Source organism: Stenella coeruleoalba (assembly GCF_951394435.1).
Source record: "Stenella coeruleoalba genome assembly, chromosome: 7".
NCBI classification, from domain to species: Eukaryota; Metazoa; Chordata; class Mammalia; order Artiodactyla; family Delphinidae; genus Stenella; species Stenella coeruleoalba.
In genome coordinates, this window is record NC_137153.1 from 122,188,960 (window position 1) to 122,205,168 (window position 16,209).

Consider the following 16,209-nt stretch of genomic DNA (forward strand, 5'->3'; position numbering starts at 1 on the left):
CTGCCGTGTCCCGCCGGCGGCCAGCTTCCGGGTCCTCAAGCTTCTGGCGCTCCTGTGTCACCACGAAGATGGTCGCTGTGGGGGCACAGGAAGTGGGCAGAGGGCTCGAGGGCCCGGTGCTGGGGCGGGGACGTGCCTGGCCAGTCACCCGTCCTCTAGCGGCCACTGCTGAGGGCCGGGCGCCGTGCCACACACGCACCGGGCGGAAGTGCCTGCCCCGCTGCCCAGCCGCCTCCCGGCCGCACGGCGTTGTCCTGGGTCGGGCCCGCCAGCGGGCAGCCCCAGGGGAGGGTCACCGTCAAGGGCAGGGCTGGGGAAGTCCGCCTCCTGAGCAGCTGCTCAGAACGAGCCCTGAGAGGGAGGGAGGGAGCCTTAGGAGGATGGGGGTGGGGGCTCCGTCGAGGAGGGTCGGCCGCCGTGGAAGAAGAGCCTGTCCTGTCCGAGCAACAGTGAGGGCCCGTGTGGCTGGGCAGGGGGCGGGCGAGCGGGGGCCTCGGAGCCCAGGCAGGAGTTTGGGCAGCTGGTGGGGGTGGAGAAGGCTAGGAGGCCAAGCCTGGGATCTGGGACCCCCTCCCCTCCCCATCAGGCCAGCCCCCTCACTGGCTCCGCAGTACCCAGAGGACGGAAGGGCCACCTCTCCCCCGGTGCCAGTCCAGGGCCCGGTGAGGGGCCAGACAGGCCAAGCTGGGCGGCCCGCTCAGCACAGGTGGGGCCGTGCTGACCACAGTCCTGCTGGGGACGTGGGCAGTGAGCCAGGCAGCAGAGGGAAGGGGAGCCACCCGTTCCCACTCCCAAGACTGTCCCCGGCCAGCTCGACCCCCAGGCTCTGCCCAGGCCTGGACTGTCTGGTGCTGGGACGGCCCAGGCTGGGCTGGGGTCCTGGGCTCTGGCCACAGCCGGGAAACCGGGCCAGCTGGCCCATTGGCTTCCCCTCACACAGTCCCAGGACTGTTGCAATGGCAGTCAGCATGGTGACAATGACTGTCCATCACATGACACCACCCTATGGGTGTAGTCACCCTGAGGTCACCCAGTGCCACCCCACAATCATCCCACAGCCCCTGTTCCCATCCCCATGTCCCTGTGTCCCCGTCCCCATGTCCCTATCCCTGTGTCCCTGTGTTCCTCACTTTCCCATGTCCCCATGTGCCCACCCCCGTGTTCCCATGTCCCTATGTCCCCATCCCTGTGGCACCATCCCTGTGACTCCATGTCCCCCACGGCCCCGTGTCCCCATCCCTGTGTGCCCACCCCCGTGCCCCCATCCTGTGTCCCCATGCCCCCTTTTCCGTGTCCCTGTGTGCCCAGGTTCCCATGTTCCCATGTCCCTGTTCCTGGGTCCCCATCCCCGCACCTAGGGATTCCTGTCCTGTGTTGAGAGAGCTACACTTGAAGGCCCCCAACGGCCTCTTCAGGGTGGGGGCAAGGACAAGACACAAGGACTCACAGCCCCTTCCCCTGGATGGCAGCCCCTCCCCAGGCTGCTCTCACTTGCATCTCTTCCTCTATCAGCTCAGGGGCCTGATCCCAACACCCCCACCACAGACCCACCACGTTCCCCCCTCCCAACCCTCCAGGCAGCTCCTCCATGCCTGGGGTGGAACCGAAAAGGCCCAGAGAGGTGCATTCTGAGACTGTCCTGCCACACCTGGTGACCCTGAACACTCGGGTATGCCTAGGGGTCCAGGGCCCTTCCCCCAACTGCCCGGGGCCACTGACTTTGGGGACAAAGCTGGGGCCTGATTCCCCCTCCACAGCTGACAGATTTGGGGAGCCAGGCCCAGTCCCTCATCACAACCTACTCTGCCCTTTTCAGACCTCAAAGCTGCCAGGAACCAAGGGTGGGGAGGGGGGATGGATGGGAGGTACCAAAGTAGGTCCCAGGGCTCTCAGCTCTGGCCCATTAAGTTATACACTTTCAACCACATTTAAATGCATTGGCTTTCCCCCCCCAAACACAAATAATCTTTCACTTACTTACTTACTTATTTATTTATTTGGCTGCGCTGGGTCTTAGTTGCAGCCTATGGGATCTTTAGTTGTGGCATGTGGGATCTAGTTCTCTGATTAGGGATAGAATCTGGGCCCCCTGCATTGGGAGCGCAGAGTCTTAACCACTGAACCACCAGGGAAAGTCCCTAAATGCACTGGCTTTAACGCATCATCATTATTTCTAAAACAAGTTCATTTTTCCAAACAGAAACCATTCACTCATTAAACAACAACTCCCAATTCCCCCTCCCCCAGCCTGGGGTGACCTCTATTGTCCGGTCTCTATGAATTTGCCTATTCTAGATACCTCATGTAAGTGGAATCATACAGAATTTATCTTTTTGTGTCTGGCTTGTTTCACTGAGCATGACATCTTCAAGGCTTGTCTATGTCACAGCTTGTATCAGGATTTCCTTCCTTCTTTTCCTTCCTTTTTAAGGTAAATAATATTCCATTGTATGAATGGCCCACATTATGCACATCCGTTCATCCATCAGTGGACACCTGGGTTGCTTCCAACTCTTGGCTATTGTTTAAAATGCTGCTGTGAACCTGGGTATACAAATATCTCTTCAAGACCTTGCTTTCAATTTTTGGGGGGGTATACCCAGAAGTGGGATTGCAGGATCATATGGTAATTTTATGTTTCATTTTTTGAGGAACCTCCATATGTTTTCCACAGCATCTGCATTTTACATTTCAACCAGCAGTGCACAAAGGTTCCAATTTCTCCACATCCTTGCCAACACTTGTTTTCTGTTTAATAGTAGCATCCCATGAGTGTAAGTGGTCTGTCATTCAGATTTCGATTTGCATTTTCATGATTAGTGACGTTGAGTATCTTTTCATGTACTTATTGCACATTTATAAATCTTCTTTGGAGAAATGTCTTGAATGGGCAAGGGGTGTCCCCAAGCAGGTCCCAGTGCTCTCAGCTCTGACCCACGCGGCACCTGCAGTTATGCCCACGTTCATGTGTGTGTGTGTGTGTGTTAAATTATACATAACATATAAGGTACCCTTTTGACATTATAAAAGGTGTTTTCATTCTTCATTTTGTTGAGTTTTAGTTTTTTGTTAATTTGGGTTTTTGTTTTTGAGGTTTGGTTGTTTGTTGAGTTTCAAGAGTTTTTGTTTTTGTTGTTGAGTTTTAGAAGTTTTAAAAAGTATATTCTGGTTATTAAACCCTTATCAGATTTGTAGTTTGAAAATATTTTCTCCCATTCTGTGGGCTGCCTTTGTACTCTTGATAGTGTCCTTTGCTGCACAAATATTTTTACTTCGATGACGTCCAACATGTGTCTGTTGTTGCTTGTGCTTTTGGAGTTTTATCTAAGAATCCGTTGTCAAACCCAAGGTTATGAGGATTAACCTGTATGTTTTTTTCTAGGGGTTTTGTGGTTTTAGCTCTTATATTTAGGTCATTGATTCACTTTGAGTTAACTTTTTGCATATGGTGTGACGTAGGGGTCCAACTTCATGTGGAAATCTAATTTTCTCAGAATCATTTGCTGAAGACAAATTATTTCCCGCATTAAATAGACTTACTGCCCTTGCAGAAATCAATTGGCCATAGATATATGAGTTTATTTCTAGAGCCTTACTTGTGTTCCATTGGTCTATGTCTATGCTTATGACAACACCACACTGTTTTGAACACTGTGCGTTTGTAGGAAGTTTTGAAATTGGGAAATGTGCGTCATCTAACGTTGTTCTTTTCCAAGATTATTTTGGCTATTCAGGGCCCCCCTTGCAATTCCATATGAATTTGAGGATTGACATAAAATTTCTGCAAAAAAAAAAAAAGAAAAAAAACACTGCTGGAATTTTGATAGGGATTGCATTGAACCTGTACATCACTTTGGGTAGTACTGACATCTTAGAATTAAGTCTTCCTGGGACTTTTCTGGTGGTCCAGTGGTTAGGACTCGGTGCTTTCACTGCTGGGGCCGTAGTTCAACCCCTGGTCAGGGAACTAAGTATAAGCCGCGTGGTGCAGCCAGAAAAAAAAAAAAAAAAATCTTTCTACCCGTGAACAAAGGACATCTTTCCAATTATTTAGGTTTTCTTTAATTTATGTCAACAATGTTTTATGGTTTTCAGTGTACAATTAAATCACCCCCTTGGTTAAATTTATTTCTAATTATTTTATTCTTTTAGATGCTATTTTAAATGGAATTGCTTTCTTAATTTCCTTTTGAATTGTTCATTGCAGGTGCGTAGAAACATAACTGACTTTGTTTGTTGATCTAGTACCCTGCAACTTTCCTGCATTTATTATCTCTAGTAGCTTTCCTGTGGATTTTTTTGTGTATATCTTCTAGATATTTTCTTTGCTTACCAGGGAGACTGCACTTAACATCCTAAATTTATAACAGCGTACTTGAGGTGGACAACTTCACTCAATCACATAAACTATGCTTCTAAGCAGTTCCATCTGCTTTATGTTGTCATTGCAAACTACATGTTTGTACACGGTGTGCACAATTACATGAATTTGTAATTGTTTATGCATTTGTTTTCCAAATCATGTAGTAAATAAAAAGTGGAGTCATAACCCAAAATACAGTAATACTGGTTCTTATACTTGCCCATGGTTTTGCCTTTACCACAGATCTTTATTTCTCCCTATGGCTTTGAGGTACTAACGTCCTTTCATTTAAATCTGAAGGGCTACCTTGAGCATTTCCCGTAGGCCAGGTCTGGCGGTGATGAACTCCCTCAGCTATTGTTTATCTGTGAATGCCTTAAATTCTCCCACATTTTTGAAGGTCAGTTTTGCTGGATATAGAATTCTTGGTTGACAATTTTTCCATCACTTTATTTTTTAAATTATTTATTTATTTTTGGCCGTGTTGGGTCTTTGTTGCTGTGTGTGGGCTTTCTCTAGTTGCGGCGAGTGGGAGCTACTCTTCGTTGCGGTCTGCAGGCTTCTCTTGTTGTGGAGCACGGGCTCTAGGCGCACAGGTTTCAGTAGTTGTGGCTCGCAGGCTCTACAGCACAGACTCAGTAGTTGGGGTGCATGGGCTTAGTTGCTCTGTGGCATGTGGGATCTTCCTGGACCAGGGCTTGAACCCATGTCCCCTGCAGTGGCAGGCAGATTCTTAACCATTGAGCCACCAGGGAAACCCCCAGCAGGCACATTTATTGAAGTGAGGTCAAGTTCAATGTTCACAACTTAAGTTCGGGAGCAGAGATGTGAAAGAAACTTAAGAACCAGAAGGGACCTCTTGCAGGGTCTGTCTGGGGAAAACGCATAAGAGTTTTGTTTTTCCTTAATTTTTATGAGACCATGAGAGAAATTACAGAATGAAGGTAAGGAAGATCATATTAATTGTTTTGTTTTGTTTTTTCCTCCTTTGGTCTCCTATCAGTGGCTGGACAAAAACCTCCTGATTCTAGGCAGAAGTAAGACAAAAGCAGCATTTGGGACACAGACACCCGAATCAGAGGAAGAAGTCCTTATAAAGTTTTAAATGGTGACGGGGCAGTTTATCAAAGGAAATGGGTTTGAGAAGAAACCTTCTGAATGTCTTAGCTCAAGAGGGCAGCTTGAGGAAGGACAGACGATTGAAGACATGAGAAAGCAGACAAAGCGCTAGGGAGCAGATGTCAGCGGCCAGGAAACAAAATTCCACCTAATTAAAATACAAATCCAATCAGATAACCAAAACCCCACTGACGGAGTTATTCCCAGAAACACACACACACACTCAATGCGGAGGGTGTCAATGAAATACCAGAGTTCAGCGTGAACTTACTTCCCATTCAAGGACAGGTGGCTCCTCGGACAGACAGAGGCACAGGGGCCTCAGATGGGCCCACCGTTACCGAGCCCAGGGTCCCAGTCCAGGGTCCTTGTGCCAAAGCCCACCACAGACAACTGTGGTTAGCAAGGTGGGGTCCTTACTCCAGACACCGCGGGGACTTGGGGGCGGGGGGTCTCGGGAGGAGGATGCCGGGAAGAAACCGTTCGGGGAGCGGAGCTCTGGTCGGGGGTCGGGGAGGGCTTGCTCTAGACCAGACGCCGGCGGAGGGTGGCGGCGAGCCTGACTGGGGTCCTGCGCTCAGCGGGAGTGGGAGCGCCCCGCCTCGTCTCTCCTCACGGTCTCAGATGCCCGTGTCCGAGGCTGGGCGTCCCGTCCCGGGGAGGCCGTCGCGGCCCGGCTGTCCCACGCCAAGACTCGGGCCCGGCGCCGCCGGACGCTCACCCGCCAGCACCAGCAGTGCCGCCAGCAGCCGCCGTCCGGGCTCCGGCCCGGGCTCAGAGTCAGCGCCCAGGCGCCCCCGGCGGGGCGGGCCGCGGACCCGTGAAAGCGAGCGGGCGCTGGCGGCGTCAGGAGGCCGGGCTCCCGGAGACGCGGAGCGCTCGGCGGGCCTGACGCCCCCACGCGTCTTTCGCGCGGCCGTCAACGACCAGCCTTCGCGGCGCAGCGCGCGTGCTCAGAAACGGGACCTGCAGCGGTTGGCGGCGGCGCCATTCTGCGCATGCGCCGACCGCTTCCTAGCTGGACGGTGGCCAAGGCAACAGGAGGAGCTGGCTTCCGGCCGAGCAGGTCTCGCCGGGATCCGCGGCTTTGCGTCCTGTTGCGCCCCGGTGCGGCTCCCCCAAGGCCTGTGAGCAAGCAGTGGGGATCGGCCAGGCCTTCTCAGTTGGCTCTAACCCTGAGCAGGTGTCCCACCGCTCCGCCACGTCGGCGGGGAGCTCCTGTGCCCCGAACCCCAGGTCTCGACCCAGGGGCCTGCCCGGGGGCCTGGAGGGGCTGGGGCCTGGGGGGCCCGCCGTAGGGTCAGCGGCAGGCGGGCTCTTGGGGTCTTCATCCATTGGACCTGTGAAAAGTAATAAAGGGAACCCTCACTAAACTGCAGCCAGGAGGCCAGAAGGGGGAGCTCTCACACCCTACCGCGCAGCCTTAATTGCAGACCCAACAGGAAGGTTACTACTTACTACCCAGCAGGAGGAAGGAGGATTTTGCTCCCAGCAACAGCCCAGCCAATGAGACACCATCACAGTGCAGCCAATGAAAAGCCACCACACTTCCAACTCCCAGTTTCTTCCAATGGATTCTTTGATTAGAACAGCCCCTCGCAACTCCCACTTCTCCTCTATAAAAGAGTCTCCTCTGCTTTGTTCTCTGCACTCCTTTGTTCTCTGCCCTTCACCTTAGATTGCTTGTTCTGTTTTCCAATTCTTTACTGTTCCTGAATAAACCCATGTTGCTGCTAAAATAATTGGCTGTTATCTTGCTTCAGGTCAACAGTCAATTATGAACTACAGCAGAAGAATCATAACAGGGAAGAATCGTCTATCACAGGCCCCAACAGGAAAAGATGTACATTGCATCTTGTACAAGAAATCAACTACCTCAGCAACTTAGCCAATGAGAAACCATCCTCACCCTGAACTCTCACTTTTTTCCAAAGGGCTTTCATAAAAAACAAACAAACCAAAAAACAACAACAGCAACAAAAAGCAAAACCCACACAAACCGCTCAACTTCCTCATTTTTCTCTGTAAAATAACCATTTCTCTCCTTTGTTTGTTGGACTTACCTATGGCTTTTGCTGTAGCTTGCTTGTCCCAAATCGCAATTCCTCTGATGTTCCCAAATAAATCCACTTTTGCTCATTCTTAAGGTCAACAGACTCGATAGTCTTCAGGATGTACTAGAGATCACTGCACTGGGACTTCCCTGGGGGTCCAGTGGTTAAGACTCCTCGCTCCCAACGCAAGGGACCGGGTTCAATCCCTGGTCAGGGAACTAGATCCTCCATGCATGCTGCAACTAACAGCCTGCATGCCACAACTAAAAGATCCTGCAAGCTGCTAAGAGGATCCCACGTGCAGCAACTAAGAGCTGGCGCAGCCAAATAAATAAATAAGAAGAAAAGACTTTAAAAAAATAAAGATCACTGAACTTTGCTGCGAGCATGTTTCCCCTCAATAAGCAGGGCAAAGCAGTTCTGTGCTGCCCAGGATTGCTCAGCTCACGGCCCTACCCAGTGTTCTCTGCTGGTGAACCTCAAACTTGGCCCCTCTCTAGGGCTTTCCAGGCCCCAACTGCCCACTCCCTCCGTGGGGAGCCCACTGCTTCCTGCCTTCTCAGCTCTGACATTTCTGGGCCTCAGGAGGGCTCCCCAGCACGTGCACCTACTGCTCAGCTCCTAGGCTTGTCTGAACCCGTTCCAGAAAGATCTTCCTCCCTCCTGCCCCTTCCCTTCTAGGGGTCGTCCCTGGGGTCTCCTCGGGTCTTCTCCCACACACAGCTCTGCTGGCAGTTCCAGCGATGTCCTCACGCGCCCCTCCCTGCAGTGAGTTACCAGGGAAACGCTGGCATCTGGAGGATGCACGTGCAGGAGGGCGAGTCACAGGCTGTCAAACCTGAGGGCGCAGGAGCCCCCGCCCCCCGAGACCTGGTTCAAAGGGCATGTTCTGGGCCCACCCCCAGGGTGCCAGCCCCACTAGGTCACCTCGGGCTCCCCTGAGACCCTGGGAAAGAGCTAGACGGAGCATGGGGCAGATCCCTGGGTGGTCCAGAGCGGGGTCAGCACAGCCTGTGGGCTCTTGTCCCCTCAGGGCCCAGCCGGCTGCAGCCCCTGGATGGACGCGGCCCTGGGAACAGTCGGTGTTGCTCCCACACGTGTTGGTCAGAAACTGCAGTCAGCAGGCCGGGCGGCATCATAGCGCCTCGTGTTTATTGGGAATCCCCACATTCTGTGGAAAATCGAGGGTCTGCCGTCTTTCAACTCAATTGCTTCACTAGCGGCCGTCTGGGTTAGAGATGGTGGGGGCGTGTGGCCCTCAAGGGAGCAGGAGGGAGGCCCTTGTGGCGAAGGGACCCACCGACCGTGCTGCCCCCGAGTGCTAGGTGGGCACAGGGGAGCCTCACCTGTGAGAAAGGGCTCAGCACAAGCAGAGTCTCCTGGTCACAGTGTCCTAGCATCACGGAAGATGCAAACATTACAGGAAACCCAGTGCAGGGTACCCCGGACCCCTCTGTGCTACGTGTGAAACTTCACGTGGAAATAGAAAGCGTTTTCAAAAGCGAGCTGCTTCAACAGTTTACCCCACTAACTGTACTTGTGTAGGAAAAAGGTTGCCGGGTGCCCCTGTGTGGCAGTCAGGAGCCCCTGGGCCACGGCGGGAGCCTCAACCTCGGCCTCCCCCTTGGCGACCCTCCGCTGCCCCAGGCCCTCTGCTCACCTGTGGAGCAGCGGGGAGAAGGAAACTAAGGCACAAGGTTCGATTCTGAGGCTTGAAAAACGTGGCAGCACCTGGGTGGATGCAAAGTCGTCCTGTGGGCCTTGGGCGTGGCCCTGACCCCGCCGGCACACCCAGGTCGGGAGGCGTGGACGCAGCCACCGTCCACTCCAAGTCGCTAGAGGGATCACCGCCTCTGAACCCACCGCCGGACAGCATCCTTCCCGGGGGAAAGCACTGCTGCGCGTGGACTGTGGAGCGGCGAGGGGGCGGCCGGCGTCGGCTGGGCAGGCTGCGTTTTATGATGCGCTCCACGTCAGCAGGAAGAGGCCGGTGCCGCCTGCTGCTCTCCAGATGGGACATCGGGCACTGGCACCCAGAGCAGCCACGCCAGGGGCAAGAGACCAGAGCCAGCTGGTTTCTCCCTGCCTCGGCCAGGCTGCCGGGGTGCAGCAAGGGGGCCACGGCCCCAGAGAGCAGGGGCGGAGTGTGAGCCCCGGGATCCGTCAGCAGCTGCCGGCAGGCTGAGCGGGGACGGCGCTCCCCTCCTGGTGAAACTCCAGACTTCAGCCACCACGGGAGCCCCCGGCACCGGCATCAGTCCCACTGGTTCCTGGGGGCCGAGGCCTCGGGCGGAACTCGAGAGAACTCAGTGCCAGGCGTGCAGGCCAAGTTTCCGGATAGCCATCCCGACCTGCTGTCGGTCTCAGCCGGGCGGGGAAGGGGGCTGGGCCGCGGCCCCTAGGTTCAGCTGCCAGGGAGGGAGGGGCAGCCGCTTCCAACTTGTCGCCCTGTGAGGGGAGGACACTGTCCTCATCTCTGCAGAGAAGCGCGGGGCGGTTGCTGCTTCTCACCGTGCGGCTTCGCCTGGGGCCGGGGAGCCACGATGCCGTCCTGCCCCGTCCTGTCCCGTCAGGCCTCAGCTCAGGCCGGAGCGGCTACACTCCCTCGGGCCCCATCAGCCTCCTCTGAGCCCAACTGCGCAAGGTCCTGAGTCCCTCTGCCTGCGGCCTGGACCCCACAGCAGAAGCAAAGCCAGAGAGGCCGAGTGGGCCCACAGCGGGCCTGCGGTCACTTGGGCCCAGGGGAGCGGGTGGCGGGACAGTTCCCACCCTCTGTGGTCCATGTTCTCAGTCAGAAACTCAGAGCAGCCTGCTTTCCTCCTTGGAGCCCAGGCCGGGGCTGCTTCCTCAGCCTTGGGGACCCCGGGGCCGGCAGGTCTAGGAGGGAGTCAGGCCTGCAGTGTCCTGGCCGTGTCCACGTCCAGGATGAGCGGGGACCTGAACCCTTGCCGTCTGGTGGCAGCCACACCAGTGTCCATGGAGTAGTGTGACCTGGTGGACAGTCATTGTTACTATGCTGATTGCCACAGTGACAGTCCTGGGACAGTGTGAGGGTCTCTGGAAGCTAGTAGTGTGACCTGGTGGACAGTCATTGTTACTATGCTGCTTGCCACAGTGACAGTCCTGGGACAGTGTGAGGGCGTCCGGAAGGCTTCCCAAATGGTTAGCCTTCCCCACTCCACCCTAGCCTGGCCTGGGACCTTGGGTTTCCGGTCTGCAGCCAGAGTCCAGGACGCTCGCCCAGCCTGGGCCATCCCAGCACCAGGCAGGCCAGGCCTGGGCAGACACTGGGGGTCTTGCTCACAAGGGACAGTCTTTTTCTTTTTTTAAAGCCAGGACTAGGTTTTGTTTTTTTGTTGTTTCTTAAATAAATTTGTTTATTTATTTATTTTCTGTGTTGGGTCGTCGTTGCTGCGCGCAGGCTTTCTCTAGGTGCAGTGAGCGAGGGCTACTCTTCACTGCGGTGTGCAGGCTTCTCATTGCGGTGGCTTCTCTTGTTGTAGAGCACGGGCTCTAGGTGCGCGGGCTCATTAGCTGTGGCTCGCGGCCTCAGTAGTTGTGGCGCATGGGCTTAGTTGCTCTGCGGCATGTGGGATCTCCCCGGACCGGAGATCAAACCCGCGTCCCCTGTGTTGACAGGCGGATTCTTAGCCACTGCGCCACCAGGACAGTCCCAAGACTGCAGTTGTCTTAATAATTGATCTATGAATTCATTGCAATCTCTATCAAATCTTAGCAGAAATTGACAAGTTGATCCTAAAATGTATATGTAATTACAAGGGACCCAGAAGAGCCAAAACAATACTGAAAAAGGACGAAGTTAGAGGAGTCACCCTAGTTGATTTCAAAACTTAACGCAAAGCTACAGTAACCAGGACAGTGTGGTCCTGGCATAACAACAGACATACAGATCAATGGGACAGAATCCAGATTCTATAAACAAACCCTTACGCTTCTGGTCAACTGATGTTCTACAAAGGTAGCAAGAAAATTCAATGGGAAAGGAAAGCTCTTTTTCAACAAATGGTGCTGGGTCAATTGGATACCTAGATACAAACGAATGAATTTACACCTTGCCTCATACCATATAAAAAATTAACTCAAAATGGATCATAGACCTAAATGCGAGAACCAAAACTACAAAACTCTTGAAGAAAACATAAAATAAAATCTTTGCGGCTTTGGGTCAGGCAAAGATGTTTTAGATATACCAGAGCATGATCAACAACAAAAAATCTGATAATTGGACTTCATCAAAATTTAAAACTCTTGCACTTTAAAGACAACATTAAGAAAATGAAAAAACATGTCACAGACTTGGAGAAAATATTTACAAAACATATATCTGATAATATGGTTACAGATTTGAATAGACATTTCTCCAAAGAAAGTATACAAAAGGCCAATAAGCACATGAAAGGATGTTAAACCTAATCAGTCGTTCAGGGAAATGCTCATTAAAACCACAATGAGAGGGGCTTCTCTGGTGGCTCAGTGGTTAAGTATCCGCGGGGGACACAGTTTCCAGCCCTGGTCCGGGAAGATCCCACATACCGCGAAGCAACTAAGCCTGTGCGCCGCAACTACTGAGCCTGCGCTCTAGAGCCCACGAGTCACAACTACCGAAGCCCACACACCTAGAGCCTGTGCTTGGCAACAAGAGAAGCCACCGCAATGAGAAGCCCGTGCACCACAACGAAGAGTAGCCCCCGCTCGCCACAACTAGAGAAAGCCCGCGCGCAGCAACGAAGACCCAACGCGGCCGAACATATATAAAATAATTAATTAATTAAAAAACCCACAATGAGAACCATTTACATTTATTAAAACACTACATCCAAAACAGAAAAATACACAATTTCCTCTAGCGCTCATAGAATATTCACCAAGAAAAACCATATTATGGACCATAAAATAAGTCTCAGTGTATTTAAGATCATACAACATATGTTCTCCGGCCATATTGAAGTTAAAGTAAAAATCGATAGCAGAAATACATGCAGAAAATCTCCAAATATTTGAAAATTAAACAACAGGCTTCTAAATAACCCATAAATCAGAGAAGAAATTACAGGAAAATTAGAAAAAATATGTAACTGAACAAAAACAAAAACACAACGTATCAAAATTTGCAGGATTAAAAGCTTAGTGGGAACTTTATAAGAAAATAAAAGTTTTGATTCCTTGACTCCTCCTGGACCCCTCCTTTCCATTCTCAGTGGTAGTACTACCATTCTCTCAGTTGCTCTGGGGTTATTCGTGACCCCTCACTTTCTCGTCCCACGTCTTGTCACCTCTACACCTCCTGCCTGGCACACGAATTATCCCAGTAACCTCCTGGCTGGTCACACCGCTCCTCCCTTGTTACCCACATAGCAGTTGGGTGGTCCTTTCTAAAAGGTCAATTGAACAGTGTCACTCTCCTGGTCTCATCCCTCCAATCTGATTAGAATAAAGCTGGGGCCCTCTACACAGCCAGCCCCATCCCACAGGACCTGGCCCACGGCCCCTCTGGCCTCCTTCCTGTCTCCCCCTCCCTCTGCTCCATGCCCTTGCACCCCCCTCCCTGGAACACCCTTTCCTCAGATATGTGCAGGGCTTGCTCTCTCATTTCATTCAGAAAAAAAGCAACCTGAATTGATTACTTAGTCATCTATTGATTCCCACAGCCGTAGACATTCATTATCTCTCACAGCTTGACAGGGTGGCTTAGGCTTGGGTCTCTCATGAGGTGACAGTCAGGACATCAGCCAGGACTGTCATCCCTTGAAGGCTCGAAGGGGGCCGGAGGGCCCCTGGAGTCTCCAAGGTGGTTCACTCCCATAGCTGGCAAGTTGATGCTGGCCACCGGCAGGGGGCCATTGACAGAGAGTTCGTGTCCACACTGGCCTCCCCCAGAGCAGGTGACTCAGGAAGGACAGTGCCAGAGGGAAGCCGTTCCTTCTAGACCTCACCTCAGAAGTCACACTGCCACTTCCGCCACGTTCCACCCAGTAGGAGAGTCATTCGGTCCATCCACATTCGAGGAGAGAGGAACTGGGCTCCCCTTTGAAGGGATGCGCGTCAAAGAGCGTGCAGACGGGTTGAAGCTACCACACGGCCCCATCGAGCTCCATCCCTGTATTCTGCTTTCCTTTCCCTTGGGGTACATAGCGCGGCATGGAACGGTCTAAGGTGCTTATCTGTCTTCCACATGTTCAGTCGGCGATCTACCTTTTCCACTGCTGTACCCCAATAATTTAGAGGAGTGCCTGCCACTGTCTATGAGTGAATTAAATGTCGAAGTCCAGCCTTGCATATGGTGGGGTCTGTGGGGAGTTTGTGATGTTGGGAAGATGGGCTTCCAGGAAAGGTGGGATTTGGAAAGTCAGAGACTGTGGGGACAGGGAGAGGAGGGATCGTGTGGAGAGGCAGGTAGTAGAACCATGTGGATGAAGGTGTGCGAGTGCAAGTCAACCTGAGGGCAAGCAAGACGGCACCACAGGTGTCTGCGGCTGTGGTCTGTGAGGGTCCTTGGGCTCCCCCAGATCAAGGATAGAGTCCTGGTGGCCAGGCCTGCTGACAGCCAGCCCCATCTCCCCAGTCCTGGTCTGGAGGTGGGCCCTTGCAGTGGGTGGACACCAGGCCAAGGCCCATCCTCTGCCCACTTGGCCGGCCACAGGCAAGATGTCTGCACAGAGAGCTTGCATAATGGCTCCTCCCTGCCTGTCAGCTTCCTCCTGAGAGAAATGTGTCCACAGGTGGCTCAGTTCTCAGAGATTCACCTCCAGAGAAGATGCAGAGATGGGTTCTTGTCACAGTTTCTGATCTAGCCAAAATCTTAGGGAAAAACCCTGAGTGGTCTGCTTGGGTCACGTGACTACCTCTCGGCCAATAGACCAAGGCCAAGGAGGGACTGTATCTATGATTGACAGCCCTTGCTAGAGCCCCTGGGTTGGAGCCGGGGAGGAGGTGAAGCCGTTCGCTCCACATGGGGCTGCAGTTCCCAGAGGAAGGAACGGGTTGGGAAGAACGAGTGAGCACTGAAGCAGCCCCCTCCCCATGGGGCAGACAGGGCCTCGCTCCCACCGAGGCCAGACGCAGCAGCCCAGGTCTCCTTGGTCCTCACCAAGGAGTGTGATACACCAGGATTCAGAGGGGTCCAAGTCCCGGTGATATCTTTGTGTGTGTGTGTGTGTCTCACAGGTACGTTTATTCATGCATGCATTTATTCACTGCTGCAAGTCAACACGATGTCCCACGTTCCCACAACACAGCCAGACGGACGTCCCATCTGGTTAACGAAGACCATGAGAAGGTGCAGGACTGGAAGCTTTCAAGGCTTTACTTCTTTGACCGGCACTCCTGATTTTATAAACGATGAAGCCCATCACCCCCGTTCCTACCCAAATCTCCTGGTATTCTCGGCTTAGGGCTCCACGGGGATCCAAACGTTCTTAATAAGGTTTCAGGAATCTCAGCGCAGGACCGGAGCCTCAGGCAGCCGCGACCCACAGCAAGACAAAGCAAGGTCGAGGCCTTCTGCAACCGCACCCCCCTTGCTGGGGGCGTGGAGGAAGCCTACAAGGTGAAAGGGAGTGCAGGGCCCAGGAGAGATTCAAGCACGGGAGGGGCTGAGGCCTGGGACACGCAAGGGCCTCAGGACAGAAGCTCGAGCACCGCCAGCCTGGGGGAGGCGGTGGTGTGCTGGTGAACTGGCTTCTAAAGGGAGAAACGAGGCCTGATTCGCAGGGCTTCGCAATTTCCGCGGCCTAAGCACCCCGACCGTGACCGAGATCAAGCTCCCAGCTGTGGAACAGCCAGCCCTCAGGTTTCTGGCTATTTCGAAGTTCTTTTTCCAGGACCAGTAGGAGCTTCTCCAGCACCCCCGACTGGGGGATTGGGGTGGGTGGAAGGGGCCTGAACCTCTGGCGGCAGCCCCCTGCTGAATCCCTCCCTCCCCGCAATGTGCTGGAGCTGTCTGGGCCACACCAGAGCCAGCAGCTGGCGGCTGCCCGTTCCCAGGCACGCAGGCAGCTTCCAAGCTCTGAGCTACCAGAGGCGGCAGACCCTGTGGAGATAGGGCCCACTCTGGGCCCCTGAGCACACCCCATATGCTCTCCTGAGACTCCACAGGAGGAGTTGTGTCCCCAGGGCTGGTGTTGCTTCCACTACAGACCTCAATCCCACAACAGAGAGAATTGTGGGGCTGCAGCCGGAGGCAGGGAGACTCGCCTCCAAGCAATGATTTTCTTGCATCAGGAGAGAAGGGGACAAGAAAGGGAGCAGGCCAAGCACTGCAGTCCCTGCCTCAGAGCCAGGGAGTCCCGCGGGGTCTGCTTTGGGCTGGGTGTGGGGAGGTAAGCCTAGTGGTGAGAGCTGCAGGGGGTGTGACCCTGTTGGGAGGGACATGGCTCCTCCCCTCTCCACTGCTTCGGACATCACTTAGGTGTGGAGGCGACCCTGCTTTGTCCCCATTGGGGGCTTTTGCTGTTGGGTCTGCAGAATCCTCAGTTGCTATTGGAAACGGTGATGTCACTGGCAGCAGGCGGAGCTTCAGCCATCCTTTGAATTAGGGAGAAGGAAGCACACTGGGTGGGGGGAACGGTGAGGACAAAGAATTGGGATCACAAGCACCAGAGGACAGGGAGCTTCTGGAAAGGGGCAGGAGGGGGTGCTGGGAGTGAATTAGGA